This window comes from Oryzias latipes, chromosome 6 (assembly GCF_002234675.1).
Source record: "Oryzias latipes chromosome 6, ASM223467v1".
NCBI classification, from domain to species: domain Eukaryota; kingdom Metazoa; phylum Chordata; class Actinopteri; order Beloniformes; family Adrianichthyidae; genus Oryzias; species Oryzias latipes.
In genome coordinates this window covers 15,165,880-15,181,338 of record NC_019864.2, presented here as the reverse complement: position 1 = coordinate 15,181,338, position 15,459 = coordinate 15,165,880, and the positions used below count along the sequence as shown (strand labels likewise).

At 38.0% G+C, this 15,459-nt stretch overlaps 1 protein-coding gene across 15 annotated transcripts in view; it reads left to right on the top strand.

The window, feature by feature from the left end:
• Positions 1-15,459, top strand: part of LOC101160233 (tight junction protein ZO-1) — a 65,713-nt gene that overhangs the window by 28,197 nt on the left and 22,057 nt on the right. The window contains exon 1 of one of the 15 annotated variants that reach the window (XM_023955721.1): positions 5,348-5,641. The exons of 13 other annotated variants lie outside the window; for them this stretch is intronic. The gene's annotated coding sequence lies outside the window, so the exon portion shown is untranslated. Of the gene's footprint in view, positions 1-5,347; positions 5,642-12,258; positions 12,278-15,459 lie in introns of those variants that run through there. One more of the 15 variants, XM_023955722.1, reaches the window with a different exon arrangement.

Here is a 15,459-nt window from a genome sequence, read left to right as displayed (position 1 = left end):
CTTTAAAACACCACAATCGGTCATAAGATTGCACTCATGTAGATTTGGTAGATTACAAAGAATGTGGATTATCAGGAGACAGACACATTCTGTTTACACTAAAGGAATATGCTGCATTTATGTACAACAGGCAAAATTGGATTTTTCATACATGTTTTTAAATAGTACTCAAGAATGGAGATCTTAAAATATCTGTGAGGCTAAGTTAAATGATTTTCACAATCTTACTCAAAACTAGTCTGAAAATGTTTACATTTCTAAAATACATTTTTAGATTTTAGCTTTGACATTCATCACAGTTTTTTGTGTTTTTATTTAAATGGATAATTCAGTATTATCTAAAACTTAATCTTGAAATGTTGTTGAAAAATTGAAATGTGACATGTTATTGCAGTTTACTTTAAACTGACAGTAACAAAACAAATTTGAGTCCTTTTGTGTTTAAAAAAAAATAAAAGTGTGTAGTGCAGTCTGCCATGTTGCTGGACATGTTAGATGTGTGTGGATGCCCTGGGAGTCGCCATATGCTGTTTAGATTTAGGAGCATCCCATCACAACGGACTCATGGGTGAACAACCCAAATTTCCTCACATGTCTCCCTGACCATGTGCACGGCATTGTTAGCCAGCAGCAGTTAAAATCACTCAGCTCTGCTCTCTTCACGCTTGTATTCACAACGTTATAAATAATTTTTTCCACAACCATCCTCTTTTTAGAGCTTTACACCATCAGGCTTGACAGTCATTGGTAAAGTGCAACTGAAGTCCTGCAGAGGGCAGAGTTTAACTAACTAAATAAATGTGTGGGAATACACCGAAACGTTTTTGTTTTTCTGCAATTAATGCAGATTGCAGCATGCTTTCACAATGTCCAGTTTGGACGATTCTTTATCTGTGGTGGTAGCACTTTTTAAAAACATCCCATGATTACAACCAGTGAAAACAGGACTGGCATGAGAATGAAAACGGCTTAGTTCCATTGGTTCCCATGAGGTTTGTGGAGTCAACCAGGACAACATGCAGTGTAATCCCATCTAGCATAAAAGTAAAATTTACCCCGGCGCACATAGAAAAATATGAATGTTCTTAGGTTGTTTTTTTTGGAATCAACCGATAGATCAGAAGAGACATTAATTTCTGGTTGACACAAGATAGATTAATGGTTTTGTCTGGTTGATTTCTGCAGTGCAGTAATATCCCCTTGATGTTTTTTCTTGCCCCTTTCTTCCTGTTTCTGTCATCAGTTGCTACAGTCAGAAACCCGTGAGTTTATCTTTTATTTTTTTCTAAGCAACAACCATACAGGCCACATTTTCAGCTGCCTACACACCCACAATGGGTGCTTTAAAAAAGCTCCTATACCCCTCCAGCAACTAAACTTCACACTCAATACAGCAATCTGGGATCTGGAGATTTGTTTCATCGCAAAATCCTTTACTTCCAGGTTCAAGGCTAAAAGCTTTACCAACACGTCCACATTAACTGATTGAAATTGTTCTTTATTAGCGTCAGTGCTCACCTCCTGGGATGAACATACTTAGATGATTGCTTCGCAAGTGTACAGGAATTGTTTGATCAAGAGAGGATTTGGATGGTGGCCGTCTGCTGTCACGTGATTTGCCGGCTTGACATGTCTGAGCTTGGTTGGTGGGAAAATGAGGCAGAGATTAGAAGTTCATTTGGAGGATCTTAAAAAAATATGTATTTTTCCCCCGTACATGGATTGTGATTTTAGCTTTGAATTTTATAATATAAATCCAGATCTCTTCTTTGTCATTACTTCCTGTGTGCTTGTGGCCTTTTTTAGGTATTCCAAAACCTCTCTTGTTTTTAAACTAATTATATCAGTTGTCACGTTTTAAAAATAATTTTTATTAACCACTTTGTAATGTTGTGACAAAATAAAGCTTTGACTTCCAAAATAAAATGGTGTCAAGTCTGTGGGCTAACTTAATGTCCAAGGTCAAGTATAAAGAAAAGATCAAAGAGGAATTGCAGAATGACATTTGATCCATACGCTTAATTTACCGGTAGTATCTCCTTAAATGAAAAAAAAAAAACTAAAGAATATTTTTATACAGTTGGAAAGAAGTTCAGGCACGAGGGGGTCTAAGGTGGCCAGTTTATCCATCCATCCATTTTATAAATTTTCATAAAGACCCAAAGGCTCATAGGAAAATTGTGTTTCTGAAGTTTTTAACATTTTTCTTACAGTATTTTTCTCATGGTGGAGGACATTTGTGAGGAAAATTAAGCTTAAAATTGTGTTTCTGAGTATTTCTTTATTCAGATTGTTGTGAATCAGGAGAAGACCAAAAAAATTCTGTTGGAAAAAGTTTGTAGTTGTCACATAAAGTCCATAATCAGCAGGCCACAAGCTCCTGACCTGCTGTATCCCAATACATTCACTTGCAAACAAATAGATCAATTTCTGACTCAGTTTTCTTCCTCCAAGCTGACATCTGGCTCAAAAGTGTACAGCTGGGTAGCTCTAATATTACTAGCCATTTTTGTTGCACCAGTAATGTTAGGTTGGTATTGTGAGGGGCGGTAAGCTAGAGGGAGAGAGTGTAAATAAAGGGATGGTGGGAAATGAAGGCAGGCTATATACTTGCCATCAGCCCCGCCCACAAGTCATAGAAGAATTTCTGATGAATTCCTGCTGCTCAACAGAAACTATAAAATGTCCTAGAAAATATCATAGATTTTTTTCTAAATTATAACCATAATAAAAGAACAGTGAGAACGCTTTTTACAACAGATCTACAGATGATTGGAGGGGGACTTTAATCTCTTTTGGAGTCATGGGGGTTTGCTGGAATCTAATCCAGCCACTGTTGGGCAAAGACAGGCCCCTCGGACAGGTCACCAGTTTGTCACAGGGCGGCAGATTATTCTACTACAGTGTATATGTCAAAATATCCAGGGTTAAGAGGTCAAAAAGAAGGTTGTAAATTCTGTTATTTGCTTATTAGTCTGCATCGGTTCCTAGTTTAATTTATTGAGAACATGGATAGTTTAGCCTGTGTGGATGCCTTCCACCTGCAATAAGACCCCGTACACTGACCTCAACATCTATCACAAACAGCTGCAACCATTAAAGTTCATTGACAGCCGTGCCAATCTTTGCTTATTTGGCTGTTTCCTTGACCTGTGCAGCTGAAAGGGTGACTCACTCACCCTCAGGATGGTGTACCCCCTCCCCAATCCAAACGTGCTGTGAATTTCTAATTTGGCTTTCCGCTCATGCACATTTTTTAATATATTTTACAGTCATACTGTGATTCAGAACCTCACTCTGGCACTTCCTAAATGTGCTGATGGAGGAGAGGGGCAGCATTACATTGTAGCTCTGCACATGTGAAGCACCCTCTGTGCTGCTGGGAAGGGTGATGCAAACACTCTTGTAGCAATAACAGAGGGTACTTCAAGGGCTTTAACAGAAGCAGAGCGTAGCAGTAAAACTCTTCATTTTATTATCTAGAAAAAGTTTCTATTTGTGGATTTCCAATAAGGATTGGCAGCTGGATCTTCAATGCAAATTTCATGAAGTCCAATTCAGTTAAAAGAAGGCGCTGTCATGAAGTCACCAATAAGCCTTAGTGGCAGATTGTGTACAAAGATACAGAAAAAGCTCTGGTTACAGGTGCGGAAAACTTATTTAAGAGTTCATTGATTGATTCTCTGACTGCTGTTTATCACGTCCTGTTTTTCCACAGGCTATCTTTGACTGCCCTTGTTTACGTAATTCTTATGACCTTGCCCATCTCACAGTCTTACATTCAAGATGCCCCCGCCCCCTACTTTTCCAGATCCTCCAATGGAGAATGCAGTAATCTCTTAACGTCAGCAACATTTGCAGGACCTCTGTACTCCTCCAGAATAACCATTCAAGCCCTATCTTCCCCTGCTCTCATTAGTGTCAGAGGTAGAGGTGACAAGAACGGTCACGCCATCCCAAAGTGATAAAATGCACAACAACAAAAGGTGCTGCAGGGAATTAGGCAGTTCTTGAGAAGCCAGCACAAAAACGAAAGTGCATACAATAGACTCTTAAGAGTGGAGTTTGGTGCAGTGCACAATTTACATCATACTGTATATTGATTAAATCTGTATGCCCCTCGGGAAAGAGTATTGAGCATTGTGACTATAGGGTGGATTTTAATTCTACCCTATTGCATTTTAAAGGTCTTACTGCAGCATGTCATTAACACAGCTCTCAAAGAGCCTATACCTTATTATCCTACAGCACATGTTGATACTCACTGCTAAAGACAAATTTAGAAAATTTAAATGCATTTAAATCAACGCAAAATGTTTGTTAGATGCTTTTTGCACAAACATCACCAATATCCTTAAATATAAGAATTAAAAAGTCATTTTCATTGTTGTTTTGCCTTCAGACAAAAAATACACAGTTTTTTTAGATTCAAAAGCCCCTTTTCAATCAAACCACACATTTCCAGAAATTATATTGTCCTTTTCAATGTAATTCAGATGCATGGTTTAATGAAATGACACACTGGGGCAGGTTTCTTGTTGCATTCACATCATAGGATATTTCTTTTTATATTACAATCCCTTTCAAACACCTGCTTTATGAAAGACTAACCCCTCTCTGCAGACCTGTCATCCTCCAGGCATTTTATTTGCTGTCCAGTGTAGTAACTCTTGCACAACAACCAGCAGCAAATCCTTTTAAGGTGCCATGCAGTAATGTCACCTTCAGGGCCAACGGTCGCTTACTTTTGGAGCTGTACTGGAAAAGCTTCAGTGGATAATGGGAAAAACATTTTCAAGAAATCTGTGGTTGTTGTTTTTGTTGGTATTGTGAATATTACTTACTTAGGTTATCAAATATTTGCTGTATTTATAAGATTTCCAATCGAATTTTGATTGTTGAGTGTTAAGTGCACACTATTCAACACAAAGAATATGTCCTATATTTGTTTTGTTAAAGTTTAGTATTTTTAAATTTTGATTTATTGCTATTTTAATTAAGAAATACCAACATTTTTGTTGTATAGTTTTAAAAAATCGTTTTTACTCTTCATAAATACACAATGGGTTCAAGCTGTGGTAAAGCTGAAATGAGATTGTCTTAACACTGTGCAAAAATTGCAGTAAATTTGGTTTGCGCAATATCTTTAGGGAATTGGGGACATGATCCCATTGACTATTTTCTTACTAACCAATTCATTGGAATCGATGACATAATGCACAGTCACATCCATTCCTACGTTTATGGCGGGAACTGCTGCGTGCGTTGGGATTAAGCTTCATAGAGAACCCCTCCACCCCTCCAACCTCTTTCGCCTCGGTGGTGGAATTGCGCTTGGTGCTGCTGGATGGCTGGTGCTGCAGCTGCAGCTGGTGCTGCTGCTGTGGAAAGCCTCCCTGCATCTCTGCTGTCCCCCCCCCGCGGACAAAAAGGAATGGTTTCTTCCAAGCCAACCTGTCACTTGTCACCACCGCGGAGAAGGCAGCCGAAGTGTGAGCGCAAAGGGGGAGAAGGGAGGCTTCATCCACTGCCTGCCATTGCAGTGCGGCGGCTGCTGCTGCTGTGGAGCCACACTGGGAAGACCTTTCCTCCTCTGTAATATTTTCACAAGCACGCTGTGAGGACCGTTGCAACTGCGAAGGTGAATTTTCCCTATTTATCCATCCAAGCGCGAGCTGTGCAGGGAGGGGGGGGGAACATTTTTGCCTGTAGCTTAGCAGCAAAGTGGATGATTCCCCCTGTGGGCTCGAGCGAGCGATAACGGTGCAAGCTGAGGTAACTTAGCACTCTCAGTGCTAACAAACTGCATTTGCCTGCTACGCTAAGGGGGATAGCTCGGTCAGTGCTTAACGGTATCCATTTCCGTTAGGAACGGCTTTCATTGGCTCGTTCTTGTCGGGTATGCGCGAGGTGCCGTTAGAAGTCCTAAAAAGCGCCCACATTCAGGCTGTCATCATCAGCCTGACTGGTTACTCCAGGTTACGTTAGCGGGCAGGAGCTAGCCTAGCTTCTGTAACAAAATGTCGGCCAACTGGGGGGTTTGATATGCCCAAGTGGGTATAAAATGAGGCAAAGGACTTATTAGGAGTCAGAGACCGCAGGAGGAAAGGAGGGAGCGGTTGCAGAAAGTCAACAGCTAGAAATACAACATGATCTGTTTTTCCCCCTTTCCCTGTAGGGGAGGATCTATCCAACTGTGGTGGCTCACCTTGTTTTGATGTGACTTACTAATAAATACCCCAGTAACTTTTAAAAATGTATTTTTTTTCCCTTCGTAAAATAGAAACGGACCATTTGTTTTTTAGGCAGGCAGTTGTGTGATGATATGGAAACACCTGCTTGGATAAAACTGCACCGTCATGTCAGCTCTGACTGTGTGGGTCCTCACTGGGGCTCTAGCCGCTCTCTGGAAAACTACTGATTTCAAAAAGTTTAATAGTTTGATCAAACCTGAAGGCACCATTTGTCACCTGTTGAATACTGATGCTATTCGTGCGTGTTGATGATATCTTTTTGCGTTTTGTTTATGTGTAAACTACTGTAATCTCACTAATGAATGCGTCTTAAAGTGGTAGGATCTTTGTGCTGATCATTTTATTAGATCAAAATGGTTATGGAGGAATATGCTATTAAATTGTTAAATAAAAACAAAAAAAAATCTACTTTGCTGTTTACTTAGATGATAAAATCCTGGAGTAAATTTTTTTCTATTCAATAATCAAAGAAACTATTGAGATTTCAAGGAAGCAAAAATAATGTCTGGAATCTATCAATTTGAATGTAAACTGTATTATGCTCTCTTTATAGATGATGAAAAAGACAAACAAAATAATGTATTTAACCAGGTTTTTAGAATCAACCTAGCTGCCTCTAGAATTGGTCAGTTTTGATGATCTTTCTGGTATTTAACTTTCAGCTATGAAAAATAAAAATGCATGTATGTTTTTGCTTTCAAGTAGATCCTAAATTAAGGTAAGCAGAAGTGTTTACATGCATATGAGCATCAGCAGACGTCAAGGGGTTAAGATGTGGATCAAGTGTTAGTAAAAACAAGTTGTTGATCAAGGCTGCATTACCACGATTTCTACAGAAGCCATAAGGTGTTTTTAAATCAATCTCACCATTTCTCTAATGTATTCAGACTGAAAAACATGTCATTTTCTGTTTACACTAATATCCATTTGATTTGGCGGGATTTTCTTTTTTAGTAGTTAGTCGTCTCAGGTTTTTATTTGATTTATTTATTTAAAAGTCGTTCTCATTTTAAAAAAAACTATAAAGAAAATATCTTGACAACTTGACTGCATCACACCAGAGGACACACTGTGATTGGTGGGCATTTTATGATTCATTATAGCCTCTTTAAGCATTGGACTCCCATAATCCTGTGACTAACATGAGTCATCTATGGCCTTGTGTTTGTAATTTCAGATGGAGCAGCAGCTGGGCATGGCTGTTAATTATATTGTGTCAAATGATGTCAAAAAGATATATTAACAACTGAATTTATAGCAATAAGTTAATATTTACTGCATTATTAACGTTTTGAAAAGGGAATAGATATGCATGTAGGGGGTATACTGGTCTTTCAAGGGCAATCATAAATGTTACCATGTATCCTGTTGCCCTGAGCTGTCATGGGAGCAGCAGCCGTCATCTGAGTCTTTGTGGTTTTTGAAGGTCAAGGGGTATGATATTTTGCCAATTTAGGTTCAAATTCAGCTCTGGATTTGAGTGCAGACATTTATAAATATATAGAAACTGTCTGACACTAATCTGCATTGTTGGTGGACCAAATAATTATATGATGACCTCAGTATGAATAAACAAGGAAGACATTGAACTCTTTCTCCCTGGGTCAAAACAAACCATATTTTACGTTAATATTCCAAGACACCTCCCCTTTCCAAATAGGGAGCTCCTTCCTTTGATGCAGGGCCAAGCTAAGATGTTTCAACAAACACTGAAGGCTGTAAAGTAGAGGGGAAATCGCACACATCATGGTAGTGCCCACAGGGTTGTTTGGAGAAGTGAAGGCCACCACAAATTCCTATGTGAATGTACTGGATGCAGAGGCTTGCAGAGTCTTTTATCAGCACCAACCCCCTTTAATCCAAAGGCACCAAAACATTTGTAATCATGACTGCTTTTCCATGGCTGTGTTATGCTGGTTTCAGTCACTATGAAGAAAGGAGGCAGAGAGCAGGTCAGTCCCAAAGCTTATCACCACATTCCTGCTCTCTTGTGTGCTCTTTGTGGGGGCTCACTGATAACTTCCACTGGGATGACTGAGTTTAGAAGCTGATTACCTGCTCCATGTTTTGAGAACTCCTCCTCCAGGCTCTGGTTTTTGGTGACAAGCACCTACAGTGCTTGGGAACAAAAATAAATTCCAATTCCAGATTCTGAGTTGGCAACCGTTTAATAAAAATAAAGCATTATTTGCACAAAGCATTATTCAAACTGTACAACTTGAATAAAACATGTGTACCAAGTAAAAACGACCAATTATGCAAATTACATAGTGTCATGAGTATTTGCTATTTTATTAATTTGCAACCTTTATGGTTGAATTAAAGCGTACAAACTAAGTCGAGGTGCAAAATGTACTTTTTTTCTGTTGAATTACATCATAATTCTCCCAAAAACACAGAATATTGACTTGTGTTCTTCAAAATCAAACCCCACTAATGAAATTGAGCATTTGTCTAAAAATAATCATTAACTTAACTGTCAGAAAGCGTTGAGCAACAGTTGAAGCATTTGTCATTACATTTTTACCTGCTCAAATTGAACAAAATGTGAGCAGCTTTGCAAAACTGTTCAGAATAAATGTGTTTCTTTAATACGAGAGTTGAAACACTGATTATATTTGCCATGCTTGAAGAAAAACGTGAACTAACAATTTTAGTAGATAATATTCATTCATTTGAAAGCGAATGGCATCCATCAGTGAGTGAAGTAGAACTTAAATGAATCTCATGAAGATTCTGATTGTGGGTTCAATTCTTTTATCATTTTTGTGCCTTTTGCAGATTCATTTATGGCTTTGAAAATGTTGCAAGTAGCTATGCTGTTTGTCAGCATGTTATGTTTCTAAGACAACAAAGCCTTAAAAATACTACCTGTAAGTGTAAATGTTTATTTAATTTGATGTCTCAGGTCTTAAATTTCATAACAGACTTTTTTCAATGTATTATTTCAGTGTTTGCAAAAGAAAAGTAACACCAGCCTCATTACTGTCACGTCTCTTAACATCACAATTTTTATTGAAAGTATTTTCAAAGTATGATCCATTTATCACAACGTTCTGACTCCCAACATACATGTTGCATTGAACCTCACATTGTTGGATTGTTGCTGAGAGCACTAAAAGCAGTCAGGAAAACCTGAATATCACTCATAGGTAAAAGACTTTAGACTCATCTCCTTCATTTGACACAGGTTCTAGAAAACCTCGACTGAATCTGGACAACTAGTTTTTCTTTTTTAAAATGACTCGTTCTGTTGAAAAAATGCGAATTAGAAAAGCGGATCAATGGTTTTAAGCGCACAGCCGCTCTTCTTTGCTCCATTGTTATGAGTGAAACACTGCCAGAAGACAGTAGTGACAGAAGTGCTGACTCGCAGCTTTTACTACCTCGGTGGTGCACGTCTCTCTTGGTTGCGGTGAAATAATTAATCTGTAAGCTGGGAGGCAGAAGATAGCGGGGAAGGCAAAGGATGTGGAATCCGTCACCACTCAGGCTCCACAGACGGAGACATAAGTTCAACTCATTTCTTTTGCCTTCCGTGATCACCCGTCTCTCAGGCTTGTTGAGTCTGATCATTATCTCTGCTGCAGAGTGGGGGCTTTGTGTTTGTCCACGTCTTGCTTAGCTGATAATGAGTATTTGTAATAATTGTGTTTTTTGTTTTTTTTTGTGTGTGTATTCAAGTCTGATTAGCGTTGAATGCTGGATTTTGTACATCTGAAATTTTAAATGATGTTTTTTTTTTATATCTTTTCTCATTTGCTTTGCTGTTCATTTTTATTCAGCTTTATTAATACTATAAAACTTACCGTTAAAGGCATTATCTTACATTCTTTCAGTGGATAAGACATGTATATATTTTTTTCTCCTTAACTTGTTTATAACATACTGATGGTGTGCTAATGAAGCCCTTACTTCAGTCTGCAATTACACTCTTAATTAATGTCAAAGTTGATAAATTAATGAAATGTCCATGACTTACTATACTAGGAGGTTGTTTTTAGTGCATAATACGAAGGTGACAGTTTATTTTGAAATAAATCCAGCTGGATTTATGTGGTTAACCTTCTTTTCATGTTGTCCTGAAGGATGAATCGTGCGATGAAATGTTGTCCTGTTAGCCTGCTTTGTTATGGACCAAACGTAGTTTATGTTGCCATTTGCTCAACGTTGCCTGGAAGCAAAAGTTGCACTAAAAATAGGTTTGTTGCATTTTCAGCAATAGCTGTGTGTTTTTTGAGGGAGAGAGAGGGGAGAGACTCACCATGTGAGTTATAGGATTCACCACAGATGCATGAAATGGCCTTAGGATGAATTCTCCTTTGGTTTCTTTTCCAACCATGCAGCATACCTTTTACAGAAAAGCAACACAAAAACTCCTGCTGTAAAATGAACTGATTAGTAATTCAAAACCAGCAGATCGATCTGAAAATGATGTCTCATGTGTTCTTATTACAACCGAAAGATCTTTGCTCTCTATAATCTTGAATGTTAACTTTGAACTGCAAAGGACACAACTTCTAAATTTAATGATATTTGGTGGACATTTAGATTTTTCTATTCATTTATGACGATACATTTTATGATTTTCTTTTCTAAATCAGTGTGGTAGAAAAAGAATTGCAGTTTTTTTTCTACTACAAAATACATATCTAATCTTTTTCACAGTATGTAACTTGTGATTTTTAACTGTAGGTTTTATTCAGATTTGCTTTCCCCTTTAATTTTGTTTATTTTTGGCAACCTACGCTAAAACCTTTGCCAATGTTGTTTGTGTACGTGTAGAATAGAATAGAGCAGAATAGAAATAAATCTTTATTGATCCCATAAAAAGGATTTTACATTGTTACCATTATTCCAAAAAAAAACATTGATAAATTAACATAACGAATTACCGTAACATAAATTATCTATTCAGAGGTTGGATTCTCTATGCTTTTGTCATCTGTTATTTTTAAACTTCTTTTTTTTTGCAAAGGCCATTTTCCACCACCTCATCAAATCAATAATAAAACTTATTGTCCCCTCCACACTGTACACAATTTTTTTTTTATCCTAGAAATGCAGTTGTTTAGCATTTTTATTGAATTGAATTATTATTTTTTAGCTAACTATACTAAAATTCCACAAGAGGGAATTCTAAAATGTCAGTAAAATCAGATGTATATGAGATGCACTTAGTCATGCTGCATTCTTCTTAGTTTGGTTATGCTTATGAGGTTACTAAGCAACCTCCTTTGTTGTCTGCACAATGTCTTAACTTTGGTGGATCCTTTTGGCGCTGTTCTTTGTGTCTTTTGAGAAACCTTTTTGGGTTTTTTCTGAAGTTTATGAAAAGATCAGATTTATTTAGTGCTTTTAGTCCTTAATAAATATTAGGGCTAATAAACAAACTGTGTTATTTTTGTTTTTTAAGATTATGTGAATACTCAATCTGTGCAGGATGATGCTGACACCCTGAGCCTAATGTATTCATTGCACTGCAGCATACCCTGTTAGGGGGCTACAGATAATGACACACAATGTGAGCAGCTCGGTGGATTCTGTGGTTCAATGCGGCAGCTTGAGGGTTAAGTCCAATACAGCATTTTTACACTGCGGATGGATGTTCGCTAGCACAGAAGAGTCCCACACTGGAGCGGAACTGCAGATCTCTCGCAGTGTGTTGCCAAGCCAGAGGAGATTTGTTTCAGTGTCACCGGGGTGCAAGGAGACTGTTGGAGAGGGGGATGTATTCCTAAGAAAAAGATGTTTGGAGAGGATGCAGATGTGTGGGGGGTGTGGGACACAGCAGGTGACAGCAGATAGCTGCAGAGTGCGTGATAACCTCTCACCTGTAGCCAGAATTTGTAAGATTTTTGGGGTTTAGATTAAGGTGGGGGGCTGATCCTTCCCAGCGTTAACTGGTGCAGTCATGCTGCTGATGTGCTTCTGCAGGATCTACCACGTGGATTTGCTGAGGACATGCTGGATGTTGTAGATGCAGTTTTTTAAGATGGTCCTAGTGGCTGAGATAAACCAGTGTAAGTACTTTTGAAATTCTGCAGCCAAAATGCTCATGCATAAGATAAAACCCATGATGCTTTGCTTCTCTGACACATAGATACAACTATATTCGTACAGCTTTTTGCACAGGACTTTTGCTTAATTACATTTGTTGACCTTGATATCACATCTGCTACTCTGTATCAGTCATGTGATTTACCCTCTGTTAGAGATCTGCAGGTAAGTCTCTGTCGTGTTGCATTCGTGTGTCTGCAGAGTGCTACTTTCCCTCTGACTGGTAGTAAAGTATGGACCCTCATTACCTTTTGACAATGTTCTCAGGGAAAGAGAGTTTTAGCAGGTGTCAGCACTCCCCTGCTCATCAATTCCACTTTCTGAAGTGATCAGTCATTCTATTCTATATTTTCGATGCCTCACTGCTAGAAGCCACAAGGGAGAGTATTAGACCTGTCAGCTGTCTGCAGTTCAATTTAAACCATATTTTGTTTAAAAAATCTTCAATTTAAACTGTTTTTTTAAATATTTTTATTCCTTATACAGCAGTTTTTATCATTTAAGAAGAGGAAATAGTGGTTATAATTTGGTTTTGCTTTGTTTTTTAGGCTCATTATGGGGGATCAGTATTTCTCTGATCCCGATCTGCTATGAGCCCAGTCTAATGGCAGATATGAAATTAAGTACATTTCTGAGAAGTTTGTTACTTTTATTACAGTCAGCAAGCAAATCCACATAAAAGGCAGAAGGGAAAAGGGAAACTGCATCATTTACCTCAATGGAACAGTAGCATTTTATGTAACAAAAGCTTATTATATGTTTTTTTTCCATGTTGCAAATTCGCCTTAAATCACTCTGTTGCTGCAGCACAACGGTAGAATTAATGAGAGCTATTTTTAGCCGCTCTTGTCCCAGAGCGGTCAGAATTGAATAAGGCTTTCTAACCCCTAAAGCTTACTGCAAGAAATAATAAAAAATGATGGAGATAAAAAGTAGGAAAAAAACGGGAACATCTCAATTCTATGATCTCTCCTGCTTCTCAGTTGAATAGACAGTTGGAGAACCTGCGCCCATTTTATTGTTGAGATGTTTTTTATACTGGATTTGGAAAGCTAATCATCCTTTACATTTCCTTTAGGTCATCTCACGTCATTATAATACTTTTTATGGGTTTAGTCTATGGATAAGTGTAGAATTTGTGATGTAAATAACTAGTTTACTTCCCTGTCCAGAACATTCTCATTGTGGTGGCGTTTTTACTACTGTCTGGTTCACTAAACCCACTTTTATGTAACAGTTATTTGGAATTTAAACATAAATCCAGTGTCACCTCTTCTATACTTAAGCAATATTTAAATGTACTATACTTAGACTGGACCACTATGTCCTACTAGCTCATGGAAGACTTGGTGTAAATATGGTTCGCTATAAATCCACAAGACTTTGCTTATTGCTTCATAACATAACTCTGTTTGTGTTCAAATGTCGCTGTTTTGTAGCGCTGACTCTCAAATAGCTCAGTAGTAATCCTCCAATCATCACCCAGCAATGCTATATGTCACAGTTGTGAAGTAGCTGCCAGCTCGGGCTTCAGTCTTTAGGTTTAGGAGCTTCTCTTAGCAGTTTGTGGCATTAAAGAAAGTTTGGATACATGTCATTCAAATGCATCAGTCTATGGTTGCATCTTTACTGCAAAATTGGTGAATTGGGAGTCACTTTATGATTGACTTAAGAGATGGATATACTTTATTTTACTAGTTTATCAGATTTGTTTGGCTTGGTGGAAAAATGAAATGCAAGCATCTTTTCCTTCTTGGCTAAAGCAAATAATGCTCATGTGACGGGTTAACAAGTCGATTTTTCTTCTTTTCAACCTTTTGGCTCCCCTTTTAGTGTTCCTCATAGTGAATTATTCCTCCCCACCCACATCAACCACTCTTCACTACATTCATGAACCTCCTCTTTGGTTTTCTGTTGGGGCTCCAGCACCAAGGTCATCATCATTTTGCCAATATAATGAAGTCCACATGTACAGACCATTTCAAACTGACTTCTCCTTATTTCAAAAACATCTACAGTGTGGTTTTGCTAAATAGTTCAATTGGCTTTTAAGTCAAACAGTAAAACAAATAAAGCTGAAATAGATTATGCACAATGTGGAATCCTGCTGACATGTCCTTCTCAAGTTTTCTTTTAATTTGTCCTTTCACATATAACATTTTTTGTGTTTTCTATTTATAGGCCTATCAAGTGTTCTTTCATCTTGTCTTATATTTAGGATGGTAATATTTCATTTTTTGAAGGTGCATAAGAGCAGACCTTCAAAAAAAGCTGAAACACTTTTGTTTTCAAACTCATTTATGAGCCCCTCCCCTTTCTTACTGTCTTCTTGACACATCTTTACTTTAAAATACCAGGGGGGAGATTCCTTGTTCAAACTTTTGTTCATCCTCCTCGTGTGTGTGTGTGTGTGCCACAATAAGCTGCTTTAGTGACTTGACTGTGGCTGCCAAGCTGAAAATGTCTGGGGCCACTCGGGCAGATTTATTCAGCTGCTTTTATTTACAGACGCCAGCGAATGTTTGGCACTCGGCCGACAGGTCGAGGCAGGCGCTGAGATGATGTGTTTAAGGAATCCCGCTTAGTAAAACAATGAAAAGGACAGAAGTTGTCCAAATCAACTTAGTTCTTTCACCTAAATGTTGTTTTTTTTTTAAACATTGTTTTGCCTCGCTCGCTGCCTTGCTTTCTAGCCTCTATTATAGGAAAATGCTGCTCTCAGTGTAAAAGTTATCCCCTTTGATCGTCTTTCTTCTCAGTTTAATGTGTAGCAGTAAGAGATCTAGTTGGTTTTCGTTTGTTTTATCTTTCATGGAAATAACCAGCAAGGCAAAACAAAAATGATTATTAGTTTGTAGTCTGTCAAGTACAAGGGATCTAATATCAGTTTACATGAAAAATGGATAATATCCCACTCTGTGATGTCTAATGGGTTGTAATTTACTCCAAAGTAATGGACTGAGAAGCTTTTTATGTGCAATCATTAATATCTAATGTGTTGTGAGAATAGGATGGATGGGAGCTGATACGGAGAAAAAAAAACCACACAACCGCTGAATTAACTGACCTTGATTTTATCTACTTTTGTTGTTGATGTAGCAGAGGTTGGGCTTTAACCTCAGTGTAATCACTAGCCGTTTTCTCA